The sequence below is a fragment of the Myxine glutinosa genome, chromosome 4 (genome assembly GCF_964187855.1).
Source record: "Myxine glutinosa chromosome 4, kmMyxGlut1.1, whole genome shotgun sequence".
NCBI classification, from domain to species: Eukaryota; Metazoa; Chordata; class Myxini; order Myxiniformes; family Myxinidae; genus Myxine; species Myxine glutinosa.
In genome coordinates, this window is record NC_136264.1 from 215960237 (window position 1) to 215977832 (window position 17596).

Here is a 17596-nt window from a genome sequence, read left to right on the forward strand (position 1 = left end):
TCGTCGATCTTCACCTTCTTCCTTATCCTCCTCTCCAACACCCTTTCCAATACCTTCATTCCATGCTCCAATAACTTTATTGCTCGGTACGAGCCACACTCCAGGGGGTCACCTTTCCCCTTGTATAGAGGGACGAGGGTACTCAGTTCCCAATCCACTGGAATGCGGCCTTCTTTCACCACCAGATTACAGATCTCTGTCATTCTCTTCACACCCCAACTTCCTGCTGCCTTCAACATATCTCCCACAACTCCCGTCAACCCTACCGCTTTTCTACTCTTCATTGCTTTTATCACTTCCTCAACTTCCTTCTCAGTTATCTTCTCTGCCGGTCCTAAAACTGGGTTACTCTCTATGTTGTCATCCCATTCATTCTCTGTATTCAACAGCATTTCCATATATCTTTTCCATCTTCCTTTAATTCCATCTGGGTCCACAACGATTTGTCCCACTTCATCCTTCAAGCAACTCACCCCCATCACATCACACCTCTCTTTCGCTATCTGCTTTGCAATCCTGAATACTGCTCTCTGACCCTCTTCTGAATCCAAGCGTTCTCCGAACATTTTCCGACATGCCTCCTGCGCCTTTGCTCCCTCTTTCTTTTCAGCCTTCTTGGCTGCCTTATAACTTTCATGCTCTGCTTTTTCTGCTCCCGTACCCTTCGCCTTCTGCCACTCCTTGAACTTCTTCCTCTTCTCGTCAATCCTCTTTCCAACTTCATCATCCCACCACCATGTTTCTGAGTGCCTCGGTGGTCCTTTTGTCCATCCACATACCTCACCAACGGCTCCCAACAGACTATCTTTCATTGACGTCCAACCACGCTCAAGCTCAACCACATCATCCTCTACCCTACTCAGCCTCTCTTTTAACGCCTCCCTTACTGTCACCTCTTTCAACCTCCACACCTTCATTCTCGGTTGGTACTTCACCCGCCGAGCTCTCCTCGCACCTTTCACCCTTATGTCGCAGACAACCAAGTGGTGCTGTGAAAGTCTCCTCCCCCGGGATCACCTTTGTGTCCCGGAGGTGCCCCCTATCTCGCCTACGCACCATCAGGTAGTCAACGGTTGTCGTCGACCCACCTGACGTGTATGTAACAAGCTTATTATCCTCTTTCTGGAACTGAGTATTACAAATCAACAAATGAGCTCCATCAGCAAACTCCAAAATCCTTTCACCTTCTCCATTTCTCACACCATATCCGTAACCCCCATGAACTCCCTCAAAACCATCCATACTCCTTCCCACATGTCCATTTAGGTCTCCTCCTACCACAACAACTTCCTCATCTTTCACGTTTTCCATCAGCTTCTCTATCGCACACCAGAACTTGTCCTTCTCTTCATCGCTCCGACCAACCTGCGGAGCATATCCCGAGGTGACGTTCACCAAGAGCTTTCCAATCACCATTTTCACCATCATCAACCTATCACTCACTCTAGTCACACTCACCACACTGTCTACAAACTCCTCAGAAAACAGGACACCAACACCATTCACACCCTCCGGGCACCCTTGCCACACAAACTTGTATTTCTGCCCCTGCCTACCCTTCACCATTCTCACACCACTTCCCTTCCATCTCGTCTCTTGCACACAACATATGTCCACTCTTTTTCTGACAAATACTTCCACCACTTCTCCTGATCTCCCTGTCATTGTCCCTACATTCCATGTCCCAAACCTCAGAAACCGATCTCCACTTCAGGCTGTACCCTGCCCATATGTAGTTGTAATTGTCATGGTTCTCTTTTTGAGGCAATGTTTTTATGGCCGGATGCCCTTCCTGACGCCAACCCTTTTAGTCGCCTCTTACGACAAGCAGGGATACGGTGTACCTATTCTAACCAGGGTACACACCGGGATAAAGCTTTGAATAAAACCAAACGGGTTTAATCCCGAACAAATAAACGGAGAATGAAATCAATAATAACTATATACAATAAAGTAAAATAATCCGATAAAAACTAAGGCGTCACGTCACAAGCACAGACAGGGCGAGGGACACAAAATGGCGACTTATCTCTGCTCTTTCAGATGACACAAGCTTCCCAAGAGAAACCAGCACCCAAAGCATTTTGAACAAAACCGCAATGCTGGTGTCCATGTTGCATTCAGTGCCGTAAGCTTGCTTTGATAGAGCTGATATTTTTGGTGACGCATTCTTGTGAGCTGACGGAACCAGGAGCCCTATGCCTCCGTCCGTCTAGGCCCTTCGGGTTGAAGGCAGGGTCAGTTGATGTCAGAGGCGGTAGAGATGGGAGACCAGTCCAGATGATTGATGGCTGCTTGAAGACCGTGCCAGTTGGCCTGAGTGAAATGCCAGACTCGTCGACGCTGAGGAGGCTCTCTGAGAATGGTCAGAGAGATGTTCACTTTAACAAGCACATGATCAGATGAGCCGATTGGAGCAGAAGAAGAGCAGCAGACTTTTGCGAGTGGATAGAAGGGATGTCGAAGTCTGGTTTGTAAGAATTCAAGTCTGGTGTATGGAAAGATCAGTCAGGTTTGAGCGAAGGCCCTGAATGTTTGAGGTCCATACTGTTAAGGAAAAAGGAGAGAGGGGAGGGTAAGATGAGAGAGGAGTGGGGGAGGGAGGGAAACCTGTTGACAGTGTCGGAGATTGCAGAAGAGCAAGAAGAGAGGGCAGGATGAGGATGAGGAGGAGGACAAGAGGCTAGGTGGTGATGCAATGAGGAACAGTGAGGAGTAATATGAGGGAGGGGGGGGGGGGCAGAGGGAAGTAGAAGATTAGAGGAGGTGGAGGAATGAGCTGGAAGAGAGAGGAAGGGGGGAGGAGGCAGCTTTGTGGACGAGTGAAGTTTTGAGTGGGGAGGGGTTGGGGGGGATTTGAAGGGGAAGAGTGAGGAGGGGTTTTAGAGGGGTGGGGTAGGGGGGAGGTATTGATGGAATGGGGGTAGGAGGGAGTATAGGGGGGGGACATGGAGTGGGATGCTGGTAAGAAATAGGGTTGGTAGTATGGGGCAAGTACCAATGGAGGAGGGAACAGACAGGCACGATGTACAAAAGGAACGATTAATGAAATATGAACATCCAGAACAAAATGGTGTTCTTGATATTTTCAAGTCAGACATACGTTTGAAAACATTACAATAGGGTGGGATAAAGGTGAGTTTAGAGAAGGGTAATCGTATACAAGTCGCATTCCCATATTCTAATCTTTGGGAAAGCTTCTCACCGGTGAGATGCGTTGTACATGGACAACGCTGATGGAACTTCAATGTAACATTAGCTGTTTCTGGGGAGATTGGCCTCATACGTCATCACATGGATTTTGAGACCGTTACGAGAGAAATATCTGAGGAGTTTGTTGCAGACAAAGCTCATGAGTGTGAAAATATGTTCCTTGTGTTACGGATTCGTCACTTCCGTTGTTGTGGTTTTCATCCACTGTAAACATTTTTGATTCCATGTACTATTGTTGTTGTCATTTAAGGGAGATAGAGATTACTATTTTCAAAAGGCAAAAGTTAATGTTTTAAATGAAACCGGAACCAGACGACGACGAAGAGGAAGAGGAGGAAGAGAAGGCGGAGCGAGTGAGTCGGACAAGAAGCCTAGCTGCTTCGAGTTTTGGAGCGAACGATTGGGGAACGAGGGTCACGAGTGAACTTGGGGTTTCCCGGGAAAGGGATTCCTGCGACAGAGTTGTTATCGCTGTGACAGATAAACCTGTGTGACAGGTTTTGCGGTCGATTCCGAGGAGAATCATCGGAGTGCCGTTACGCCACGAGAACGGGCCGTCGGCCATTCTGACTCGCGCGCTTTGCGCATCGCTCAAGGTTTTTCACTTCGCTTCAACCATTTTCACCACATTCAGACGTTAATCTGGTGTGCGTGTGTAACGTGGCTTTTGAGTGGGAAATCTGCGGTTCGCCGATTTGGAGCCGTGGAACGTCCATACCCGAGGTTGTGATTTCCCAGTCGCCTTGAGGGTGCCTTTGCGCAGCTTTGGCAGCGGGACTGTGACTGTCATCCGAACGGGATTCTGGTCTCGATTGGACATCGTTCTGACAATCACTGGAGCGGATCGACTTTGGCTTGATGCCGGAATAGAGACATTGGGGAATGTTCTTCTTTTCGCTCACTTGGAGCACAGTGAGTTATATTGTACGAACCTGATGGTACCATCATAGGAAATATATATTGGCTGTACAATTGATTACTATTGTTGTTGTACTGTTATTCTTGTGTGATCTTAATACAATACTTGTTTGTTGGTAATAATTGGTGTGGTTTCACCATTGATCTTTGACATACAGAATAACACATCTTTCTGCCGTGACTCCTCTCGGGGCTCGGAGGTACACCGTGACCGGGGTTTGGGGAGGAGCACGTAACAGAAATTGGGGGCTCGTCTTTGCTGACAAAATTTCCAAATCTCGTCCGGGATAGCATTCCCTAACATTCATCCGGGATAGAATTCCCTAACATTCCCAAAATTCCCAAATTTGGAATTTTTCTAACATTCCCAAATATTTCAAAAAAAATTGTGAAATTTTTTGTGTGAAGGTTAACAGGTGTTAACTAATAGTCACCATGGTGTTTGATGCAGAAAAGTTTGCGGCGTCCCCTAATGAGGTACAGTTCCAAGCATTAAAAAGATCGGAACTCTTGATATTGGCCAAATATTTTAACTTGGAGGTCCGAGTTAATATGAAGAAAGCAGAGATGCAGACATTGGTGGTGGAGTCTCTGGTGGGACAAGGAACATGGAAAGAGGTAGCCTTGGATTGGTTACCCGAGGAAAAAGAAAATGTGGAGCTCCGGAAAATGGAGATGCAACTGCAGAGCCAGGAAAGGTTAAAAGCAGAGGAAAGGAGAGCTGAAAAAGAACTCGAGGAGAGAAGAGCAGAGGAAAGGAGAGCTGAAGAAGAAAGAAGAGCAGAGGAAAGGAGAGCTGAAAAAGAACTCGAGGAGAGAAGAGCAGAGGAAAGGAGAGCTGAAAAGGAACTCGAGGAAAGAAGAGCAGAACAGGAAGGAGAACTCGAGGAGAGAAGAGCAGAGGAAAGGAGAGCTGAAGAAGAAAGAAGAGCAGAGGAAAGGAGAGCCGAAAGGGAGTTAAAGGAACGTGACATGGAGTATCAGAAGGAACTTAAACTCAAGGAGCTGGAATTAATGGGAGAATGGAGAGAAGTAGTATCCATGCCGGCTAGTTCGACAACTAGTCAGAACACTTGAGATGTTGGTAGGCACGTGAGGCTGGTTCCACCCTTCAATGAAAAGGAGGTAGCCAAGTTTTTTTTACACTTTGAGAAAGTGGCTCAAATGCTAAAATGGCCTGTGGGGTCCTGGACTATGTTAGTGCAAAGTGTTTTGGTGGGTAAAGCTGAAGATATCTATTCGGCTTTACCGATTGACCAATGTGCAGATTATGAGATAGTGAAGAAAACCATTCTCAAAGCCTATGAATTGGTCCCTGAAGCTTACCGGCAAAAATTCAGGAATGCCAGGAAGAGGGAGAGTGAGACCCATGTGGAGTTTGCCAGAATGAAGGAAACCATGTTTGATCGGTGGTGTGACTCGAAGGGGATTGGGAAAGACTTCAACCTGTTGCGACAATTGATCTTGGTGGAGGAATTCAAACAGTGTGTCCATGCGGACATTAAAGTACATCTGGATGAAAAGAAAGTACCAGAGTTGTATGAGGCAGCAACTGTGGCAGATGACTATGCCTTGACACACAAGATGGGGTTCCACAAACCTAACTTCCCACCTAGAGTTAGCCAGGGGAGTTATGGTAAATCAGGGGCGGAGAACAAATATTCATGGAGGCGGTCTAGAGATGACTATGGGGACAAATCTGATACCGCGAATTTTAGGGATCAGAAGACGACAGTTCCAAGACAGACTTATCTTCCGGGGGGCCCGAGGCAGACCTTGAGTTTTTCCTCCGGGCCTACTTGCGCTTTTTGCAAGAAAACTGGGCATTTTATGTCCCAATGTTACGCCCTGAAAAGGAAAAATCAGGAGCGGAGTCAGACGAGTACAACTCCGAATGCATTGGCAAATGCGAGAAATCGTCCTTGGAGGACAGTGCCTTGTGAAGGTTCCCATGCCAAAGTTACGGCATCACAGAACGACCTTGTTCAAGAGGGTTACAAACCTTTTATTTCAGAGGGGTTTGTGTCACTGGATGGAGACTTAACGAACCAGAGACCTGTTAGGGTATTGAGGGACACAGGAGCACATCAATCTTTGATGCTTGAGGGCATTTTGCCATTGTCAGAGAAGACGGCAACTGGTGTTAGTGTTCTTTTACAGGGTGTTGGTGGCTATGTTAAAGCTCCACTTCATGTCATCCATTTAAAGTCTGATTTGGTGTCAGGACCGCTCACCGTAGGTTTACAAGCCACTCTTCCTGTAGAGGGAATCTCTTTTGTTATCGGGAATGATTTGGCCGGTGGTCGAGTTTTTGGTAATCCGATGTTTGTTGAAAAGCCTAGTATGGAAAATAACACCGCACAGTTAGAGCAGGAGATTCTGGGTATCTTTCCATCCTGTGCCGCGACTCGTGCTATGGGTAGGAAGCGCTCTGAAGAGAAGGAGAAGGTACTGACGCTTTGCGCAGGCACTTCTTGTCGAGTACCCTGAAACTAAGTGTCAGCACACACAAGTCATGGATGGAGGCAATGTTGGCAAGCTCTTTGTAGGTGGACTGAACTTTGACACAAGTGAAGATGTTCTCGACTCTATCTTTGGCAAATATGGACCACTCTTGGAAGTGCTGCTGATAAAAGACAGGGAGACGCAAAAGTCGAGAGGGTTTGGCTTTGTCACGTTTGAAAACACAAAGGACGCCAAAGATGCAGAAAAGGATTTGAATGGCATGGATTTGGATGGTCGGACCATAACAGTAGAGAAGGCAGGCCATGGGCGTCGAGGGGGCTACAGAGGAGGAAAACGTGGAGGTAGTTTCAGGGGTGGTTATGGCTCCTGGGGTGGGAGTAGTAGTTTTGGTGGCGGCCGCAGTCGTGATTACTACGGAGGCTCCCAGCAGCAGCAGCGCAGTTTTGGCAACTCTCGACGGGATGACTATTACAGTGGTAGCCGAGATGGGGACCGCTACTCACGTGACTACAGCACCCGACTCTACAACTGTGATTATGATTTTTATGATCAAGAGAAGAGTTGGAAGCACTGAGTGCTCAGGAGCAGCCGAGCCAAGATTCCTACACGGATTAACCCGTGAACTCCACATTCCTAAATGCGTCCTTGCAGTGAATACTTCCAGGCCTCACCACCCAACCACCATGAAACCTGGCTCTCAGCTCGGCCTCCTTCAAAAAGTGCTATAGATATGCTTTGCTTTGTATTTCTGATCACAACCCCGAAACCTTCATTCAAAAAATGAAAAATAAAAACCAGAGGTTGATGAGATGGAGTTTGGCTTTGCAGGAGTTCAACTTGGAAATTGAGCATGTAAAGGGCAGGGACAATGTCGTTGCTGATGCGTTATCCAGAGTGAACTAACTTTCGAAATTTCTATAGGTTGTTTGGAAGTTTTGTTGTTTTATTTTAGGGAATATTAATTATGGTTGTTCACGTGAATTGACCATTTGGGTGTGAGTTTTACTTTTGTTTGTTAAAAGTTTTTGCCTGCAAAGAAAGTTTTCACTATGTTCAAACTTTCTTTCTTGAGGGGGGGAAGTGTTAGGGATTCGTCACTTCCGTTGTTGTGGTTTTCATCCACTGTAAACATTTTTGATTCCATGTACTATTGTTGTTGTCGTTTAAGGGAGATAGAGATTACTATTTTCAAAAGGTAAAAGTTAATGTTTTAAATGAAACCGGAACCGGACGACGACGAAGAGGAAGAGGAGGAAGAGAAGGTGGAGCGAGTGAGTCGGACAAGAAGCCTAGCTGCTTCGAGGTTTGGAGCGAACGATTGGGGAACGAGGGTCACGAGTGAACTTGGGGTTTCCCGGGAAAAGGATTCCTGCGACAGAGTTGTTATCGCTGTGACAGATAAACCTGCGTGACAGGTTTTGCGGGTGATTCCGAGGAGAATCATCGGAGTGCCGTTACGCCATGAGAACGGGCCATCGGCCATTTTGACTCGTGCGCTTTGCGCATCGCTCAAGGTTTTTCACTTCGCTTCAACCATTTTCACCACATTCAGACGTTAATCTGGTGTGTGTGTGTAACATGGCTTTTGAGTGGGAAATCTGCGGTTCGCCGATTTGGAGCCGTGGAACGTCCATACCCGAGGGTGTGATTTCCCAGTCGCCTTGAGGGCGCCTTTGCGCAGCTTTGGCAGCGGGACTGTGACTGTCATCCGAACGGGATTCTGGTCTCGATTGGACATCGTTCTGACGATCACTGGAGCAGATCGACTTTGGCTTGATGCCGGAATAGAGACATTGGGGAATGTGCTTCTTTTCGCTCACTTGGAGCACAGTGAGTTATATTGTACGAACCTGATGGTACCATCATAGGAAATATACACTACTCAAAAGAAATTAAGGGTCAAAAATATTTGTGCATATAAATATAAGCTAACGAGCTAAAATGGTGACGACTAATGACAAAATAATTCTTTGATGGCTCAAGAACAGAAAACACAAAACAAAAACTTTTGATGAGACACTAGTTTATTACCCTGATGAAAAACAGTCATGCACCCCCCCAAAATGATGTTCACACAAGTCGCAGAAGCTTCAGTAACTGGTGTAGCCACCCTTAGCATTCACACATTCTTGACAACGTTGGCGCATGCTGTTCATCAGGCGTTGGAAATAACGTTGAGGGATCGCTTGCCATTCTACCAGACCCAGATGGAATTAAAGGAAGATAGAAAAGATATATGGAAATGCTGTTGAATACAGAGAATGAATGGGATGGCAACATCGAGAGTAACCCAGTTTTAGGACCGGCACCTATCCTGGTGTTGGCTTAGCGGTTAGGGTGCCGGCTTGGGATCCGAGGGTCCTGGGTTCGAATCCCGGTCGATCGCTGAATTAACGCCAGGGGGGTTGACTCAGCCTGTCATCCTTCCGATGTCGGCAAATTGAGTACCAGCTTGCTGGGATGAATGATCCCGCTGTGTACCCCGGTTTAGAATAGGTACACTGTATCCCTGCACATCGAAGAGGCGACGAAGGTTTGGCGTTAGGAAGGGCATCCGGCCATAAAAACATTGCCTCAAACAGGGAACCATGATTGTCATGGGGCCCGCAAGGCTAACCCCCGCTCCAGCGGGGAAAATGGCCTTAAAACGATCATTCATTCATTCATTCATTCATTCATTCAGAGAAGATAACTGAGAAGGAAGTTGAAGAAGCGATAAAAGCAATGAAGAGTAGAAAAGCGGGAGGGCCGACAGGAGTTGTGGGAGATATGTTGAAGGCAGCAGGAAGTTGGGGTGTGAAGAGAATGGCAGAGATCTGTAATCTGGTGGTGAAAGAAGGCCGCATTCCAGTGGATTGGGAACTGAGTACCCTCGTCCCTCTATACAAGGGGAAAGGTGACCCTCTGGAGTGTGGCTCGAACCGAGCGATAAAGTTATTGGAGCATGGAATGAAGGTATTGGAAAGGGTGTTGGAGAGGAGGATAAGGAAGAAGGTGAAGATCGACGAAATGCAGTTTGGATTTATGCCAGGAAGAGGAACGACAGACGCGCTCTTTATTGTGAGGCAGTTGCAGGAGAAGTACATGGAGAAGAGGAAGAAGTTGTTTCTTGGGTTTGTTGATCTGGAGAAAGCATTCGACAGGGTTCCACACGAAGTATAGACATGGGCATTGAGAAAGTTAGAAGTGGAGGAATGGTTGATCAGAGTTGTGATGGCAATGTACAAAAGAGCGCGCACAGTTATAAGGACGAAGGACGGGAACAGTGGTGAGTTTGAGGTGAAGGTGGGAGTGCATCAGGGGTCGGTACTAAGTCCACTACTTTTTGTAGCTGTGATGGAGGTGCTAGCTCAGAACTTACATCACCATAAATAAGTCGCCGACTGGGCATCCTTCCTCGGCACACCTGAGCTCCTCACCACATACAAGGCTTTCATCCGCAGCTCAATGGAATACTGTTCTCCCCTATGGGCCGGTGCTCCTGCCTCACACCTAGCTCGGCTTCACGCTGTTGAAACCAAAGCTTTCAGAATTATTGGAATCTCCCGCGATGAAGCTATCTCTGAGGGCCTTTCACTCACTCACCGCAGGCAGGTAGGTGGTCTTTCTGTCTTCTACCGACTCCTCTCCGGCCTTGCACCCCCAGCTCTCTCTGTGCTCTGTCCCCCAAATATTCCTACAGGTCGCACAAGATCTGCCAGCAACCCTCTGATGGTTAAACTGCCGAAATCTCGGCTCTCTGCTCACCTTCACTCTTTCATTCCTCTTTTCTCCCGCCTCTGGAACAAACTTCCTCACTCCCTTCAATCCCACTCCTCCCTCCAGGTCTTTAAAACAGCTGTTCACCACCATCTCTTATCTTCCCCCATCCAAAACCTTGATCTTTTCTACCCCCGCTAATTCACCCCAGATCCACCTTGTTTGAAATTCCAACTTCTTTCCTGGAAGTCCTGGCAGTGTCCATATGTTTTATACCTCTCCCACCGCCCCCTTCCCATGCCCCCCCCCCCAAAGCCTTCGCCCTCTCTCAGATCTCTCGATGTCTCCATGTCTCTCGGTCCCTGCTCTCAAATGTTGTGTTTGTGTCCTTCCCCCTCTCTCCCCATCTTGTCTACCGCTCCCGATGTTATATGTTTTATGTGTCGGTTTGTCTTTCTGTGTGATTAATGTTCGCTCTTTCACGAGCCTCGATCTTGTATACAAAAAAAAGAAGAAGAAAAAAAAAAAAAGGGATGGTTTACCGTGGGAGTTGTTGTATGCAGATGATCTGTTGTTGATTGCGGAAAGTATGGATGGACTGAAGGAAAAGATGAACAAGTGGAAGGAATGTATGGAGACAAAATGTATGGAGTCGCCGACTGGGCATCCTCCGTCGTGCGAAGTCCTTCCTTGGCACACCTGAGCTCCTCACCACATACAAGGCTTTCATCCGCAGCTCAATGGAATGCTGCTCTCCCCTCTGGGCTGGTGCTCCTGTCCTGCCTCACACCTAGCTCGTCTTCACGCTGTTGAAACCAAAGCATTCAGAATCATTGGAATCTCCCGCGATGAAGCTAACTCCAAGGGCCTCTCACTCACTCACCGCAGGCAGGTTGGTGGTCTTTCCGTCTTCTACCGACTCCTCTCCGGCCTTGCTCCCCCAGCTCTCTCTGGGCTCTGTCCAGCAAATATTCCTACAGGTCGCACAAGATCTGCCTGCAAACCTCTTATGGTTAAACTGTCAAAATCAAGACTCTCTGCTCACCTTTACTCCTTCATTCCTCTTTTCTCCCACCTATGGAACAAACTCCCTCACTCTCTTCAATCCCACTCCACCCTCCAGGTCTTTAAAACAGCTGTTCACCACCATCTCTTATCTTCCCCCATCCAAAACCTTGATCTTTTCTATCCCCGCTAATTTCACCCCAATTCCACTTTTTTGAAATACCAACTTCTGTCCTGGAAGTCCTTGGTGTCCTTGTGTTTTATACTTCTCCCACCCCCGCCCCCCGTTCCCACGCCTCCTCCCCCCAAGCCCTCTCCTTCCCACACATCTCCCTGCTCTTAAATGTTGTGTGCTCTCAAGTGTTTGTGTGCTTCCCCTTCTCTTGTCTTCCACTCCCTCTTTTTATATATTTTGTTTGTCTGGTTGATTTGTTTGTGAAGTAAATGTCAGCTCTTTCACGAGCCTCGATTCAGTATACAAAAAAAAAAGAAAAAAAAAAAAAAAGGGTGTCAAGGTGAATATAGGAAAGACGAAGGTGATGGCAAGTGGTAAAGCATGTGGTGAGGTTGACAGAACTGGGAAGTGGCCATGTGCTGTGTGCAGGAAGGGTGTCGGAGTGAACTCCATTCAATGTACAATGTGCGCTGAGTGGGTTCATCAAAAATTGTAGTGGTCTGAGAGGGTCATTTACCAGTGTGGCAGCTACATTCAAATGTAAGGTGTGCACAGAGGGAGCTGCAGATGGAGGAAATGTTGAGTTGGATCTTGGAGACGGCGTGAAGCTGGAAGGTGTGAAAACATTTTGCTGCCTCGGAGACATGCTGAATGGAGAAGGTGGATCAGACTCGGCAACGGTTGCTGGAGTGAGATGTGCATGGAAGAAGTTTCGGGAACTGAGTGGCGTGCTGATGAGGAGGGGAGTGTCGTTGAAGCTGAAGGGAAAGGTGTATGCTGCATGTGTGAGAAGTGTTATGATTTATGGGAGCGAGACATGGGTCATGAATGTAGAGCAGCAACGAAGGCTGGAAAGGGTGGAAATGCGAATGGTTCGGTGGATGTGCGGAGTATCGATGAGAGAGAGGAAGACAAATGATGAATTGCGAAAGATGATGGGAATAGAGCCTGTGATGGATGCTGTGAAGAGGAACAGGTTGAGATGGTTTGGTCATGTGTTGAGGAAGGATGAAAGTGACTGGTTGAGAAGAGTGATGGAAATGAATGTAGAAGGAAGTAGAGGACGGGGAAGACCGAGAAAGACTTGGCTAAAGATGGTGGAAGAAGAAATGCGGGCAAGGGGGTTAACAAGGAGAGATGCAGAAAATAGGGCAAAATGGAAAAGATTGTCATGGGGACCGCAAGGCTAACCCCCGCTCTAGCAGGGAAAATGGCCTTAAAATGCATGTTTTTGTTGTTGTTGTTGTTGTTGATCGCTTGCCATTCTGCGACTAATCACTGTGCCATTTGCCGGAGGTTGACGGCAGGAACGTGATGTGATCGAACTCGCCGCCCTAGTTCATCCCACGCATGCTCAACGGGTGACAAGTCGGGTGAATATGCAGGCCAATCCATGTGCTGAACGTTCTGCTGCTGCAGGAAGTCGGTCACCACCGTGGCACGATGAGGTCTTGCGTTGTCGTCCTGGAACCAAGCTCCTGGTCCAATCCAATCCGTTGCAGAAGTGGAATTACCAGAGGTTGAACAATCTCGTTGAGATAACGCTGACCAGTCAAATTTCCGTTGACAACGTACAGAGGGGTTCTGTGGTTCATGGATATCCCCGCCCACACGGCCACACCATCACACGTCCTCCTCCAAATGGTAGACGTTGAGCAACGTTGAGATCAGCAAATCTCTCTCCTTGACGACGATAAACACGAGCCCGGCCATCATTGAACTGGAGCGAGAAGCGGGACTCATCTGTGAACATTGTCTCTGCCCACTGACCACGGTTCCACCGGATATGACGTCTGCACCAATCTCGGCGAGCCCTTCTGTGACGGTCAAGTAGCGGTGGTCGGACTGCAGGACGGTGGCATCGCAAACCTCGGTCTCGCAGACGATTCCTAATGGTCTGGTCGGACACGTTGGTGCCTCTGGCAGCTCTGAGTTGATCCCGAAGATGCCGTGCGGTCACAAAGCGCTGTCGCAAAGCCGTTATCAGGAAGCGGTCTTCTCGTGCTGTTGTTGATCGGGGTCTTCCAGAACGGGGGCGATTCTGAACAGCATTAGTTGTCCTGAACCTCTGCCAGAGCCTGCCGATAACGCCTTGGCTTACATTTAGACGCTGAGCCACAGTTCTCTGAGTTTGGTCATCTTGCAGCCAGCCAATGGCCCATCCCCCGTCTTGGATGCTGAGTTGTAGTCGAACCATCTTCAAATTTCAAATGATGATGAATGGAAAATGCTCAGCCATTTTATTGCTAAAATTGGCATGCATGGAATGCCACTCATGCTAAACACGTGCAAATGGTGCATGAGGTGTCACAATGGGTGTTTCGAGGCAGTTTGTCAGTTTAGTCTGACTAAGTTCGTGCTTCAAATCCATGAAAAGGAAATCTGGGTTAACTTAAAAAGTTTCTAAGGATAAGTGCAATGATTGCATGTCCCATAATAACGTGATGTCTGTAGTGCAATGATTGCATGTCCCATAATAACGTGATGTCTGTAGTGCAATGATTGCATGTCCCATAATAACGTGATGTCTGTAGTGCAATGATTGCATGTCCCATAATAACGTGATGTCTGTAGTGCAATGATTGCATGTCCCATAATAACGTGATGTCTGTAGTGCAATGATTGCATGTCCCATAATAACGTGATGTCTGTAGTCCAAATGACAACCCAAAGGGGAATATTCTAACCCTATCTGGCTTAAAAAGACATACTTACAAAAATGATCAAAAAATTTCCTTTGACCCTTAAATTATTTTGAGTAGTATATATTGGCTGTACAATTGATTACTATTGTTGTTGTACTGTTATTCTTGTGTGATCTTAATACAATACTTGTTTGTTGGTAACAATTGGTGTGGTTTCACCATTGATCTTTGACATACAGAATAACACATCTTTCTGCCGTGACTCCTCTCGGGGCTCGGAGGTACACCGTGACCGGGGTTTGGGGAGGAGCACGTAACACTTGCCGATGAGCTCCTCTTTCTGAAGTATAACGATGCAAGACTCCATGTGCGCACCCAAATTCCATCAGGTATCAATCGGCAGAGCCAAGTGAAGTTGCTGCCACCCTACTCACCCTTAACCCAACAGAAACGGCTGCATTCCTGGCTGGTGTGAAGACAGACCTGGCCCTCCCAGAATGGCAGTTCAGGGTAGGGAATCAGGAAACACATGATGCAGGAATGACTCTTCGACAGTGGAGGAGTGACCTCCAGGCTCCAAGATGTGGCCGGTGGAGCCTATGTAGATTTATTGGGATGGGGTGGAGCCTATACAGATTTATTGGGATGGGGTGGAGCCTATGTAGATTTATTGCGATGGGGTGGAGCCTATACAGATTTATTGGGATGGGGTGGAGCCTATGTAGATTTATTGGGAAGGGGTGGAGCCTATACAGATTTATTGTGATGGGGTGGAGCCTATACAGATTTATTGTGATGGGGTGGAGCCTATACAGATTTATTGCGATTGGGTGGAGCCTATACAGATTTATTGGGATGGGGTGGAGCCTATACAGATTTATTGTGATGGGGTGGAGCCTACACAGATTTATTGCGATTGGGTGGAGCCTATACAGATTTATTGCGATGGGGTCGAGCCTATACAGATTTATTGCGATGGGGTGGAGCCTATACAGATTTATTGCGATGGGGTGGAGCCTATACAGATTTATTGCGATGGGGTGGAGCCTATGTAGATTTATTGCGATGGGGTGGAGCCTATACAGATTTATTGCGATTGGGTGGAGCCTATACAGATTTATTGGGATGGGGTGGAGCCTATGTAGATTTATTGCGATGGGGTGGAGCCTATACAGATTTATTGCGATGGGGTGGAGCCTATGTAGATTTATTGCGATGGGGTGGAGCCTATACAGATTTATTGCGATTGGGTGGAGCCTATACAGATTTATTGCGATGGGGTGGAGCCTATACAGATTTATTGCGATGGGGTGGAGCCTATACAGATTTATTGGGATGGGGTGGAGCCTATACAGATTTATTGCGATGGGGTGGAGCCTATACAGATTTATTGGGATGGGGTGGAGCCTATACAGATTTATTGCGATGGGGTGGAGCCTATACAGATTTATTGCGATGGGGTGGAGCCTATACAGATTTATTGGGATGGGGTGGAGCCTATACAGATTTATTGTGATGGGGTGGAGCCTATACAGATTTATTGCGATTGGGTGGAGCCTATACAGATTTATTGCGATGGGGTGGAGCCTATACAGATTTATTGCGATGGGGTGGAGCCTATACAGATTTATTGCGATGGGGTGGAGCCTATACAGATTTATTGCGATGGGGTGGAGCCTATACAGATTTATTGCGATGGGGTGGAGCCTATACAGATTTATTGCGATGGGGTGGAGCCTATACAGATTTATTGCGATGGGGTGGAGCCTATACAGATTTATTGCGATGGGGTGGAGCCTATACAGATTAATTGTGATGGGGTGGAGCCTATACAGATTTATTGTGATGGGGTGGAGCCTATACAGATTTATTGCGATTGGGTGGAGCCTATACAGATTTATTGGGATGGGGTGGAGCCTATACAGATTTATTGCGATGGGGTGGAGCCTATACAGATTTATTGGGATGGGGTGGAGCCTATACAGATTTATTGCGATGGGGTGGAGCCTATACAGATTTATTGCGATGGGGTGGAGCCTATACAGATTTATTGGGATGGGGTGGAGCCTATACAGATTTATTGCGATGGGGTGGAGCCTATACAGATTTATTGGGATGGGGTGGAGCCTATACAGATTTATTGCGATGGGGTGGAGCCTATACAGATTTATTGCGATGGGGTGGAGCCTATACAGATTTATTGGGATGGGGTGGAGCCTATACAGATTTATTGTGATGGGGTGGAGCCTATACAGATTTATTGCGATTGGGTGGAGCCTATACAGATTTATTGCGATGGGGTGGAGCCTATACAGATTTATTGCGATGGGGTGGAGCCTATACAGATTTATTGCGATGGGGTGGAGCCTATACAGATTTATTGCGATGGGGTGGAGCCTATACAGATTTATTGCGATGGGGTGGAGCCTATACAGATTTATTGCGATGGGGTGGAGCCTATACAGATTAATTGTGATGGGGTGGAGCCTATACAGATTTATTGCGATGGGGTGGAGCCTATACAGATTTATTGCGATTGGGTGGAGCCTATACAGATTTATTGCGATGGGGTGGAGCCTATACAGATTTATTGCGATGGGGTGGAGCCTATACAGATTTATTGCGATGGGGTGGAGCCTATACAGATTTATTGCGATGGGGTGGAGCCTATACAGATTTATTGCGATGGGGTGGAGCCTATACAGATTTATTGCGATGGGGTGGAGCCTATACAGATTTATTGCGATGGGGTGGAGCCTATGTAGATTTATTGTGTTCCTTTTAAGAAAATGTGTGTCTGTCCTTTCATGGACTCGGTTGGACCTGATAAATGATATAAAAATACCAAAATAAATATTCAAATAGTTAAAACGGAATGTGAATTAAAACATGGAAATTATGATGAAAAAGGAAGTAAGAACATACTTAAATGATCCATGTTTGACAATGTGACGGTTGAATACTGAAACGAGACGAAAAGGAAATAAAGATTTCATGAAATGCGGGTCGTGTTTTGTTTATTAATTACATCCATCAAAAAAAAAGACTGCAAGTAATGGGGAATGAGTGAAGAGCGAAATAGAATGAAGCAAACGCGGTTGTTGACGTCAACAACGTCATCAGGAATACAGCAAAATGATATTGAAGAAGAAACCTTGGTGTGAGTGGATTAGTAAAACGAACCCTGGTTGGTGTTTGTTTACCGGTAAAGGTGGATACACAACACGTGCAACACAAGGAATGATTAAACGTTTTGTATCGATATAATATTTAATAACCGAATGAACGTTCATTCACGTGATTGAAGGTCTTCATGATCTTGGCTGTTTGGATCATCGGTCGTGACCGTTGAACCCTTTACCTGTCTCTCACTAAGTTAATTGGATAGCCCAGGCTTTGTTGTCTTTGATCCCCACCTGCGTGACGTCACCCGACACAGCTGGCGCCCCAAAACCGCCTTTCCCGCTCGCGCGAG